Source organism: Thermobia domestica, chromosome 7 (genome assembly GCF_964235325.1).
Source record: "Thermobia domestica chromosome 7, izTheDome1.hap1.1, whole genome shotgun sequence".
Classification (NCBI taxonomy): Eukaryota; Metazoa; Arthropoda; class Insecta; order Zygentoma; family Lepismatidae; genus Thermobia; species Thermobia domestica.
In genome coordinates, this window is record NC_137460.1 from 228452378 (window position 1) to 228464031 (window position 11654).

Genomic DNA, 11654 nt, shown 5'->3' on the forward strand with positions numbered 1-11654 from the left:
CCAAATCGATACATGCCTGGAGACGAAGAGCAACGTTGTCAGAAGCAGATTGACAAACCCGTACTAGTGTCCTGTAAAACTCTTCTGTGATAGCTTCTCGTAGTTCGACCAGATTGAAATGAAATGAAACGAGACGTGATAATGAGAAATGAATGAAATAGTGGAAACGGGAGAACCGCGAGGAAACCCACGCACACGGTCTTTGTCCACCACAACGTTCACTTGGCGGGGGCTGGGATCGATCCCGGAACCCCAAGCACCAGAGGTGAACGCTCTACCACTGAGCCACCGCAGACCCAAGTTCGGCCAAATTGCGTATGTGATGTTGATATGCTTTGCCCTTTAAAACACCTCATAGGAAAAAGTTAGGTTGCGACAAATCAGGAGATCGAGTTGGCCACTCCACACACCTACATCGAATGATCCAGCAGCTCGAGAATGATTCGTTCATCCTGTCTCTCATATACTAACGGTTGTAACGGTAATTTCAGTGACCATTATCCACATTCGGAGGCTACACAGTGTTGCCATACCGAAACTTGTTGTCCAGAATTATAAATATTACAGTGAGTCAAATATGATACATATAGTTATGGACCACACTGTACATTTCTACCTTTTTTTATTTATTTATTTATTATTTTTTTAGTGCTGGAACAAAAGCTAGCTCTCCAAAGGGTCACGCTCTTTTCTTTTACCGTATTGACTTATGATTTGTTTGCAACATTTTATCACCGGCAACAAAGATCAACGAATGATTATGATTTCACAATTTCGTAACGTAAATGGTTAATAATTTAGAACACAAATTCCCTATTCAGTACAGAAATTCTTTTGCCTGCATTTTAGGTGAGATAGGATTAGCCAACACGGTAATTCTCATGTCGCCTAAAATGGCAGAAATTCTTATCTTAGAGAGAAATCAGTGGCTAATAAGTCTTTCAGTCAAGTTGAGACAACTCCACATGTGTATCTACTAGCCTATATACCCTACTAATAATATGAAATTTATGTTATGTGTTACATTATAACGGGAAACGACTGAATTGTTTGAAGTAATGTTTTAGCATTCGAATTTGCTTTCAATCATGTCATTTTTATTAACACACATGCACACACTTGTCCCAGCGTTTTCGGAAATACCGCTTCGGAGAAGAGGGGAATTGTATATAACATTACTTATTTTTAATACACAAAAATAATCTGGACGTTGTCTGCTTCATAATCATGAAAAGAAAGAACGGAAAAGAAACTGAAGTTTTGAACATAGTATATAGGCTACTTAGGTCAGTCCGGTCTTTCATATCCTGTCACCTTAATTAAAGAAATACGTATCCTATCGGGAAGCCTATTAAAAATTTACGCCGAATATAGAATATCTTATGTTAGGGAGATAAAAGATGGCATAAATATGTGATTAGAAATAAGTTATCACAAGCTGCATTGTTTTCTAAAATTTCGCTTCTAGGTGGATGGGAATTTCTTATTCTTCAACACATTTGACTGTTTCATCATCATCGGAAAATTGTTGAACCGTTTGAAATGCTTTACAGGACATAACACTTGATTCCTGCTGAATTATTAGCATGCACTTTCAATAAGGCGTGTATCATTAGGGCAGAAGAGTGCTCAAATGTTTTCTAGTAATCTAATTCTGCCTTCTGAAGGACAGACATTCCAGCTTTTTGTGTATTGCAATAATTTGATTAGAAGAATCTTAAATAAGGGACTCGTGATTTAAACCCATCACATTTTATTATAAAAATAAAGTCTTATAAAAAGTTTCTAAAAAGTTCTTGTAAGTTTCTAAATGTTTTTCGAGTTCAATAAAAATCCTCGGCACACGAAAGTGGATTCGGAATAAAGGTTCAATTGTCTATAACTCGAAATTGTCTTAGGTATCGAGTATCCTTCGTTCATAGCAGCCTCGGGAGATAGTTAAAGGAATTCTCCATAGCTCATAGCAGTCCCTGGAGGTGATTAAACGATATATCCATCGCTCATAGCAGCCTCAAGAGAGTTTCAAAAGAATTCTCCATAGCTCATAGCAGTCCCGGGAGATAGTTTCAAAGGAATTCTCCATAGCTCATAGCGGTCCCGGGAGGTGATTAAACGATATCTCCTTCGCTCATAGCAGCCTCAAGAGATAGTTTGAAAGGAATTCTCCATAGCCCATGGCAGTCCCAGGAGAAAATGTTAATAGGTGAGTGATCAGCAATGAACTGATAGTTTTCTCTTCTTGAGGTCTTCTTTTATAGGCATCTTCTTGGAGGGAAGACCCATGAGGGGAGGTCGGCTTTCTTCGTGTTATATTTCCCGAATCCGCTTCGTGTCTTTCTAGTAGTCTCCTTCCGTTGCCTGCTATGTTTGTGTTACAAACGAAAAATCTCGTATTCGTGGCAAAAACATGTGGTTGCGTACGTGAGAGTATGGAACCTTACAATATTATGAACATGAAATCAAAGTTAACTATCTGGTCATCACGGGAAAACCGTTTGAAATGAACTTTTGAGTATAGTTAGAACCAAATTTGAACTGGATTTTTATCATGTCACTTTGATTAGAGTGCGTACTGTGATCTGGGTATGTTTTGGCCCATGTTCTTATTTTCAAAATTCCCATTCTAACACCTCCTAAGATTAGGGAGGTAATTTAATGACATTTATTCTTGTTTAAAAATAGCAATCCTTTGGCTTTATTTTGAAAGTAGTAAACACTCAGTGTGACCAAGAATGGTGATTTTAGTTCCAAATTTTTGGTGCCATGCAAGAGTTTTCATAGTTTGAGTAACTTTATTCCATTTGTCACAATGACAAATTAATACACGAAAGTATTATTGTAACACTGTATTCAAGAAACAGAAGGAAAAAACATGGTATTATAAAAATATTGGTGAAATTATCACTATTTTCCCTCAATTTCAATCGAACGAAAAATATCTTCAATAAAATATTTGTATTCTACTTGAGTGATTACGAAACATCTACAAATAACGCTACAAATTTCTGAATACTTAACTTTAAATACTGGTATGACAAACATACGGGTGAAATAACTTTGTTCAATTTTGAGACAAACAACAAATATCGTTCAATGAAAATCTGTCTAAGTGGATGAATACTTAACATCCAAAAATAAGATCACCATATTCTTCATTGCGGTAGAGTACTTTACCGATAGCAGCTGCTCCGTTTTAGGAAGAAAATTCTTGCAATTCAGACGCTGTATACTATTCTCGTTTAGAAGCTAGTGGGAGGTTAATCTTCCTTATTACATCGCACCATTTGTACACCATTTCATCTTTAATATTGAGCCATTTCCAACACTTAGAAAGTAGGGCCAATGTTGCCCCCCAAAATTGGGCAAATGTTACCCCACGCAATTAAATGCTTAATAATTTGTGCATAATTGAACAAACATTTAAAGTGTTAGCTTCTCAATATTCGCTAATGAACATGTTTTTATATTCTACTTACTTGTGAATTCAAGATGTGTCACTTTAATGCAATAAACAAAAGTTATGGAACTTGATATATAATAAATGTTTACTTACTAACAGTTGCCAGCATTTTGCTTCCCATGTTCTGGAAACAAATCACTAGCGCCAATATTCATGTGTTCTCAATGTTCTAACAATTCGACCCACAACTTTTCTTACTGATAGAATCTATAGAAACCATGTAGGAAAAAATAAAATCTTTCTCTTCCTTTGGGCCAAAGTTGCCTTTAAATGTCTAAAGTATATCCAAGGGAAGAGAGGGGTTCAACATTTATGTCAAAAATAGAGTATCTCAGGGAGCACCTCAAGTTAGTGAGATGAATCTTCGTTGTATATAAACTAATTAAAAATAAGCCAACGCATCTCTGAGCGTTTTTGAAAATTCCGCTTCTAATGGGGAAAGGAGTAGATGTTCATAGTTTTTCTCGATATTCAAATGGACGTTGCCTATCTCGTCATAACAGAAAAATTGATGAACTATTTGAAATGATTTTTGGAACATAGTTAGCACTTGAGTAGAGCTGCATTTTCGTTTTATAATTATTCAAATAGGTATCAAAAAGGGGGGTAAATACACTTTTCAAACAGTTTCCACAAACATATTCTTACTATGGAAAGAAAGGCCATTTTATGTACTTGTAATTACTTATCTAATTTCAGTTAACTGGTTATATGATACAGGATTTTCAGGATACAAAAAGCTTCTGGAACGAATTAATCTCGTAAGCCGAGGTACGTCGGAGGAGTACGATACCTCAGTTGTAGAACTCTCATCTCTAGTGCGCGCGATCTAAGGATTGATTCCAGGACATGTATGTGAGGTTATGGTAAACAACATCGTGCTCGTGGAATTTTCTCGGGGTTTTCCCATTTCTCAAGCTCTCATTATTCCACCAATTCTTTCATAATCATTCAATTTCATTTGATCATTGGTCGCCTTTAGCGTAAAAGGAATAATCGTAGAACGTTAATATCATTTTCATTTTGATTTGAAAGTTGAGGTACTATGTATATGAATCCTTAACATCAGTGTTGAATTCAGACTTTTGTACAAGAGGGGGCAATAAAAATTTAAGGGAGGGCTCTGTTCTAGATTACAAAGAGCAGCAGAAATTTATCGCAACAAAACTCGCGACTTCTTGTCTGGTGGGTTGCAATAACCAACATATTTCCATTTCTCCCTAACTAACATTGTAAAGCGTTTGTGTGTGTCTGTACCCAATTCTCAAGCTTTTATTTAACTTTGACTTTGTACAAGAACACGGTTTGTTAAATAGAACAATTAGGTTGGACAAAAGAAGCAACTAATTATCTTTTAAATAAAGAACAAAAATATTTGCTTTTAAGACTTTTATTTCCGAAAACAGTAAACAGAAATATAGCAGATATTTCAATGCATGTGTATAGCTTTTCTCTGGGAGGGGGGGACTATATATTCTGGGGGGGCTCAGTCCCCTGGAACATGCCTGAATTCAACATTGTTTAACACTATCTGTCTCCTATTGCACTATTATTATTGGTTTTCATAGCTCATGGGTAACAATAATGTTCTTGCTACACGTACAAAGCTTTTAATATTAATCGCAGTTTGTTAGTTAAACTATTACAATCTGCCTCACATTGCTAGTACATGGTTTTGTACTTATCACGTAGACAGCAACAAGACATCTTAAAACAGCACGTACTATATCTAAGCTTCTTAGTGTTGACAAAGGAACATTCCATGGATTTACTTTAGGTCCATTGTTAACTTCTTTGTCTACAACTACTCTACTCTATAATACAATTCTAGACATTGTTCTGTAGATAAAAACGCAGCTCTTTAGCAATTCATCGCTACACACGCAACCAATTGAACTTCCTAATTAAAAAGAAACTAGAATTTTTATTTCACTCATTCTTAAGGGTCTTCACTACAGCGAAATTAAACTACCGCTAATTTTAGAGATTTTCTGTAATATCTTCAAAACGAATAAATATATTCGGAAAGCAGAAACGTAGTGAACTAGACAATACGATTTTGTATGTGATACCTTTACCACAATTCACCTATCTGCTTTTGGTATGCCGCTATTTACAGAATCCGCAAAAAATGCTAAATCTATCTACAGTTGCAAATCGAAAGCAGATAGGTGAGTTCCCAAATGTACACACACTGTTCTAGGATTTTTTTTAAAATGTAGTAAAACCAATGTGCCTATCTGGAATAGAAAATATGCATTCACATGTTTTCCATTCCATCCACGATCCACGTATAAAGTTCAGCATTATTATATGATAAGGAACTAAACTGGAACAAGGACATTTCTGTTCATTGTGAAGTAAATATACTGTACTTCTTGGGTAGTAATCTATCGATTGATTAGATAGACTTAGCTTTGCATTCTTTCTTATCCTGAGACAGACGTTGCATTTTTACATAGTCTTCCTTCTTCACCTATTTTATTATTTAATTCATATATTTACGTCCCCATTAAACCTCAATTGATCAATTTATTTTAGTCGTAGCCCTTTTGATTGACCTTATATTGTATATATATATACTCCTGACAAATCAGCCACCTTGTTGTGAAATTCCCCACGTAGACTTCTCATATTCTTCCCAGTCTTATTGAGACTGGGCGCCTTTTAATTTTCTATGTTTTCATCATCCGTTTCATTAATAATTTTGTGTTACTTGATGTAAAGAAGACGAATTGATGTTTCGTGCTTCTAAGTAAGAGCATGAATATGAAAAATAGTTCTTAAGTTATAATGGAAAGTTGGAAGCCGGTGGAAAAAAAAATAAATGAAAAAAGGAAATGAGCAGTGTAGCAGATTAACCAGAATCTTCCGCATTCGAACTTCACGGTACGCAAATCCTAATTCTTATGTTATAGATTTTTCTTAGTTTTACCGTCCCAATACTGAGACAGTATCTTTAATAAATCTATTCTGGTCAACTTTCTTTCGAAATATAATCCCATGTTTCCTGTCATTAGACTTCACAACTGATTCCGAAACTTAAAATAAATAAAATACTACGGAGTATGAAAGAAAATGTTCAGTTATGCTTAATAGAATTTATGGTGCGATGCAGATCTTTGTGTAAAAGAACTTCACATCTGTGTGTACAACTTACAATAAATAAAATGTTCGCAGTATGAGGTAAAGCAGTTAGTTATGCTGCACAAAATTAACAAATGCTAACCTATGCAAATCTATGTGTAAAACCACTTTATAACTGTTTTGTGGTGGACAAACACCAGGTATGTTCTTTCTCTGGAGGTTCTACCGTTTTCTCTAACTTTCTTCATTATCATGTCTATCTCCCTTAGCCTCGTAGCAGAAATCGTGAGACGTTAAACTAAAACCGGCTTCATAATTGTATCTGAAACTTATCAGAAATAGTGTTGCGAAATATGAGATACAACATTCATCTGTGCTGTATAAAGTTCATGGTACAATGCAGATCCACATATAAAACTACTTTATTACTATTTGTGGTGGACAAACGACGTGCAAGCTATTTTTCTTGGGTTTCTATCGCTTTCTCTTACTAACTTCATTTCACCATTTTGTTCATCACTACTGTCTCCTTTAGCTTGGAGCATAATCGAAGGACGTTAAACTACACGAAGAGCACTGTATCTTAAACTTACAATAAACAAAGAATAACAGATTATGCGGTAGAATGCTCAGTTATACGGCGTAGAATTCATGGTGCGATGCAGATTTATACATAACCTCAGAACTATATCTGAAACATAATAAAGAAATGGTTTGGAGAATGAGGTAGAACACTCAGCTATGCTAGATAAATTTCATGGTACGATGCAGATCTATGAAAGCTTATGATAATAACAGTTTCCCCTTTGACTTTTTCAAAGTTCTTCCGATTTTACCTACACTCACTATCATACATTTCAATTTACCATTTATCTCGTTTATCCTACGGAGCATAGTTGCGGTACATAGGAACATGTCTTCCTAATATATCAGAATAATTTAAACAACTGGATTTGGCAACTCTGATATTTTCGTGTACGTATTTTATCAGAGAAGTTGCCGATAGACTTTCACAACAAACTTAGTCTCTAGTCGAAAGAAAATTGCACTTCTTGTCTGAAGGAACAAAGAATCGCTTCCAGAGAACAGAATACCTATATTTTTGGATTGTCTCAGAAGGTTTCTCTTTAGTCTTTTGTGAGTTGAATTTCTTCCACAGAGGTTACAAGAAAAAAACGAAAAATCTGTTCACACAAGCGAGACTCAAACAACCTACACTTCTTTACCAGTTCCTCTTTTCTTGGTATATGAAGCCCTTAATCCATACTCGCTCCACCTAAGACTTCAATATAAGGACGACTTTTTCTTTATTCTCGAGATTTGAGTTTCTATGAAGCATTTCTTTCCTTAGCTCGCAACCCACGATCTTTTATGTTTTATTTGTATATATATACAAATGTATATATTTCTTCGTCTTGGATTTATTCTTTCTATTCTTTGTTTGGTTTCCTGAGTTCTTTTTGTTCGTCATCATGATCTCATCATTTCCTTTGTGTCTCCTTCAAACATTCCTTGTTCTTCTTTTGTTGACATTTTAGTGTTTACTGACAGAATACGAAAAGAAAGGAGCAAAGTTAAATTAATAATTGTCTTTTCCTTTATTCATTTTTCAATGTACACAGCTGCAAATAAAATATCATAGAGCGGAGTATTATTAGATTTTAAAGTAACTTTATTATTATTATTATTATTATTATTATTATTATTATTATTATTATTATTATTATTAACTGATGTTATATACATTGACATGAGTAAAGCTTTTGATTCAGCTGATCATAGATTACTCTTAAAAACGCTATCAAACATAGATGTAACTCCCTTGTATCTAAAATTTTTTAAAGCTATTTGACTGGTAGAACATACCAAGTTAAAATTGGAAATGTCCTTTCAGATTCATTCACTATCAGTAACAGAGTTCCTCAAAGTTCTCCTCTGGGTCCATTACTTTTTTTAATTTTTAATTAATGACTTACCAACAGTTTTAAATCATTATAATATGGTACATTTACTTTATGCTGATAACATTAGGCATTTTAGAGTACCAGACGGTATTGACGACAACGTTAGGTTACAAGAGACTTAAGTAGGATAATTATATTCTGAAAAGATAACAATATGAATATCAATTGTTTTAAAACAAAATGTATAACCTACAGTAACAAGTGACAATACTATGTGAGCTAATATGAAACACAAGGTACTATTATACAGAAAGTTGACACAATGAAGGATTTAGTTGTAACATTTGACAGGTCATTACGCTTTTGTGCTCATATACAGAATATATGTAACGAAGCAATAATAATAATAATAATAATAATAATAATAATAATAATAATAATAATAATAATAATTGGTTATCTGTTTAATCAATGTCCTGCTTTTTGCCAGTCAAATACTTATGTACTCATATGACTTACTGGTAAGATCAAAACTAGAATATGCACCGGTGATTTGGAATATATGTAATGAAGCAAAAAAATAATTGGTTACCCATTTAATCAATCTCTTGCTTTTTGTCAGTCAGATACTTATGTACTCATATAAATTACTGGTAAGATCAAAACTAGAATATGCACCGGTGATTTGGGATATTCTCGGAAACAAACCTGAAATGGTCCAAAAATGTTTTCTTAAAATATTTTGTTTTAATTTAGGACTGGATTGCCGTATTACTATAGCACGTATGAATACTGGAAGAGATACTTTAAATTGGTAGCACTGGCTGACAGGAGAAAATTGATTGACTCTGTACTTGCAGAAAAGTTGCTTGACAACCGACTATATTTTTTTCCTTTTCTTAATGTGGATTTTAAAGTTCCAATATATGGCACAACCGTAAAAATTTTATTGCAACCACATAATACGGATCACAATTTAATCTCTAGACTCTTAATAAACTATAATCGATGCATACCGTAGACTGTGACTTTATTTTGGAATTTTTAATATACTTGGTAATTGTTTCTATTTTTACTTTTAAGTTTTGACGCCTCAGTGCTTTAGGAATTGACATAAACTATATTGTAAGAATTTATCTTATTATCAATTCATCTTAATTATTAATTATCTCTTTTACTATATGCTATAGTATTAAAATAATGTTGTAGAATATGACAAACTACTGTACTTTTGCTGCATTACAGCTGTTCTCAGCACATTTATTATTATTATTATTATTATTATTATTATTATTATTATTATTATTATTATTATTATTATTATTATTTCACTATGTAACCTGAAAAAGATAAATCTACAATTGACCAGACTTATATAAATGCTTACCGATCTTCATTAGATATCGGTACATACCGGTGCTATAGGTCATTGTAACTGAGGTGCTTCCATGATTTTTCCTCTATGTATAATTACCGCATAGGTTTGAGTGGTTGTGCGCAAGCGCAAGTTTGCATTAGATGTTGCATTACACACATACACACAATTTCCTTTTAATGTTAATTCTTTCATTCAATAGCAGAAAGAATGATAAAGTATTGAGATAAATATCATATTTTCTCAAGCAATACTGTTTCGAATATAACGGAAATTCCTTAGATGCGCACAGTTTTCCTATTTTACCGTACAAAATGATCTTTACTAGCCTTACAGCTTTACTCCACACCAACCTTCGTAAAAATTGCGGAGTGTAACGCAAGGCAAGTTACGCAACAATCAACTATACCTGCTTTGCCTACTATCGCAAACTAAAGCTTAGATTTTGCCTTGCGTTTGGTGCAAATCGTTACGAAACGGGGTCCCAAATTGCGTACAAAGCCTTTTTCTTTTCGATTTTCGATTCGAGGGAGGGTTGGGATAGTCTCAGGTTCTGGAGATCCAAAAAGCATAGAGTACCTCAGATGCTCCTCGAGTTAGACAACCCAAATTACTCTATTTGTTTCAGGTTGCTTACTCTTCTGTTCGTGGGAAGAACGAGCACTTCTGTTAGTAAACAGAATCTATTAATACAAGAACAACTGGCTTCATCAAAAGTTAGAAGATACGATATTTCCGTGTCTCTGTTACTGAGTTAATCTTACACTCAAGATACTTGAAGCGGCTGCAATCTCAAATCTCCCTCCACTTTCTCCATTTTAAATTATGTTGACTTTCACGGTTTAATAATCAATTGGGGAATTTGCTTCTCTTCTGTACTTATATCTTAAGGAAAACTTCACTGAGCAGAGCGATGGTGGTGTAATGGTTAGCATAGTTGCCTTCCAAGCAGTTGATCCGGGTTCGATTCCCGGCCATCGCATGTTCTTATTTTCTTAATAGAAATTCGGTATATTTCTAGCCAGCATTATGCGAGTGAAATATAGTAAATAATAATAATAACGATGATAGCATGCAAATAGATTGAGTTGGAGAACGTATTATTATTATTATTATTATTATTATTCATTGTTCGCTTTCCCTACTCACTTTCCTAAAGAAAAGGAGCAACGATCCTTTGTTTGACCGACATTCTAAAAGCTATAATAAGCGATCTTTTATGTCCGTTCTCTTTCATCATCATCATCTTTATTACATACGTCTATCATCAGTACAAAACTTACAAGGTACATTCGCGAAAAATTCATGTAAAATTGATTCAAATGCCAAGGTCTCCGCAGCCCAATATGTATTGTACTAATTTTAGCGGCCCAAACCGCTAATTTGCTTATTTATGGGCCTTCACATATCCGGAATTCAATCATACATTACTATAACGCTCGGACACAAAATTGTTTTAGTTTCTTTAGATGTAATTAGACATATAATTGGCATATACAAAACAAAGTGGATCAAGTACTGCTTCTCTGACACATGTTACCCACCCCAATTAGCCACCATATTGGATTCAACTTTCGTTTTAAAATGGGAACAGGTGCAAGTGATACATCAAATTCATGTACAATTTTCTCAGAAATTCACTGGTGTACTGGACTTTACCGTAGGATATACCGTTTAGATGCTATCCCTCCAGGCAATTCGCGAATAGACATTAGAGAGTAATGTCAGTTACGCTAACGTTTTCGATGTTGGCAAATCAAAGCAATTTCTAACTGGAAAAATTCTGTATACAAAGAAACACCTTACAACATTAGTGGCATAATCTTAT

General features: G+C 34.3%; 1 non-coding gene across 1 annotated transcript; it reads left to right on the top strand.

The window, feature by feature from the left end:
• Positions 1-10736: 10736 nt before the first annotated feature.
• On the top strand, positions 10737-10808 carry TRNAG-UCC (transfer RNA glycine (anticodon UCC)). Its single transcript has one exon. It is a non-coding gene; the product is annotated as a tRNA-Gly (tRNA).
• The last annotated feature ends 846 nt before the right edge of the window (positions 10809-11654 follow it).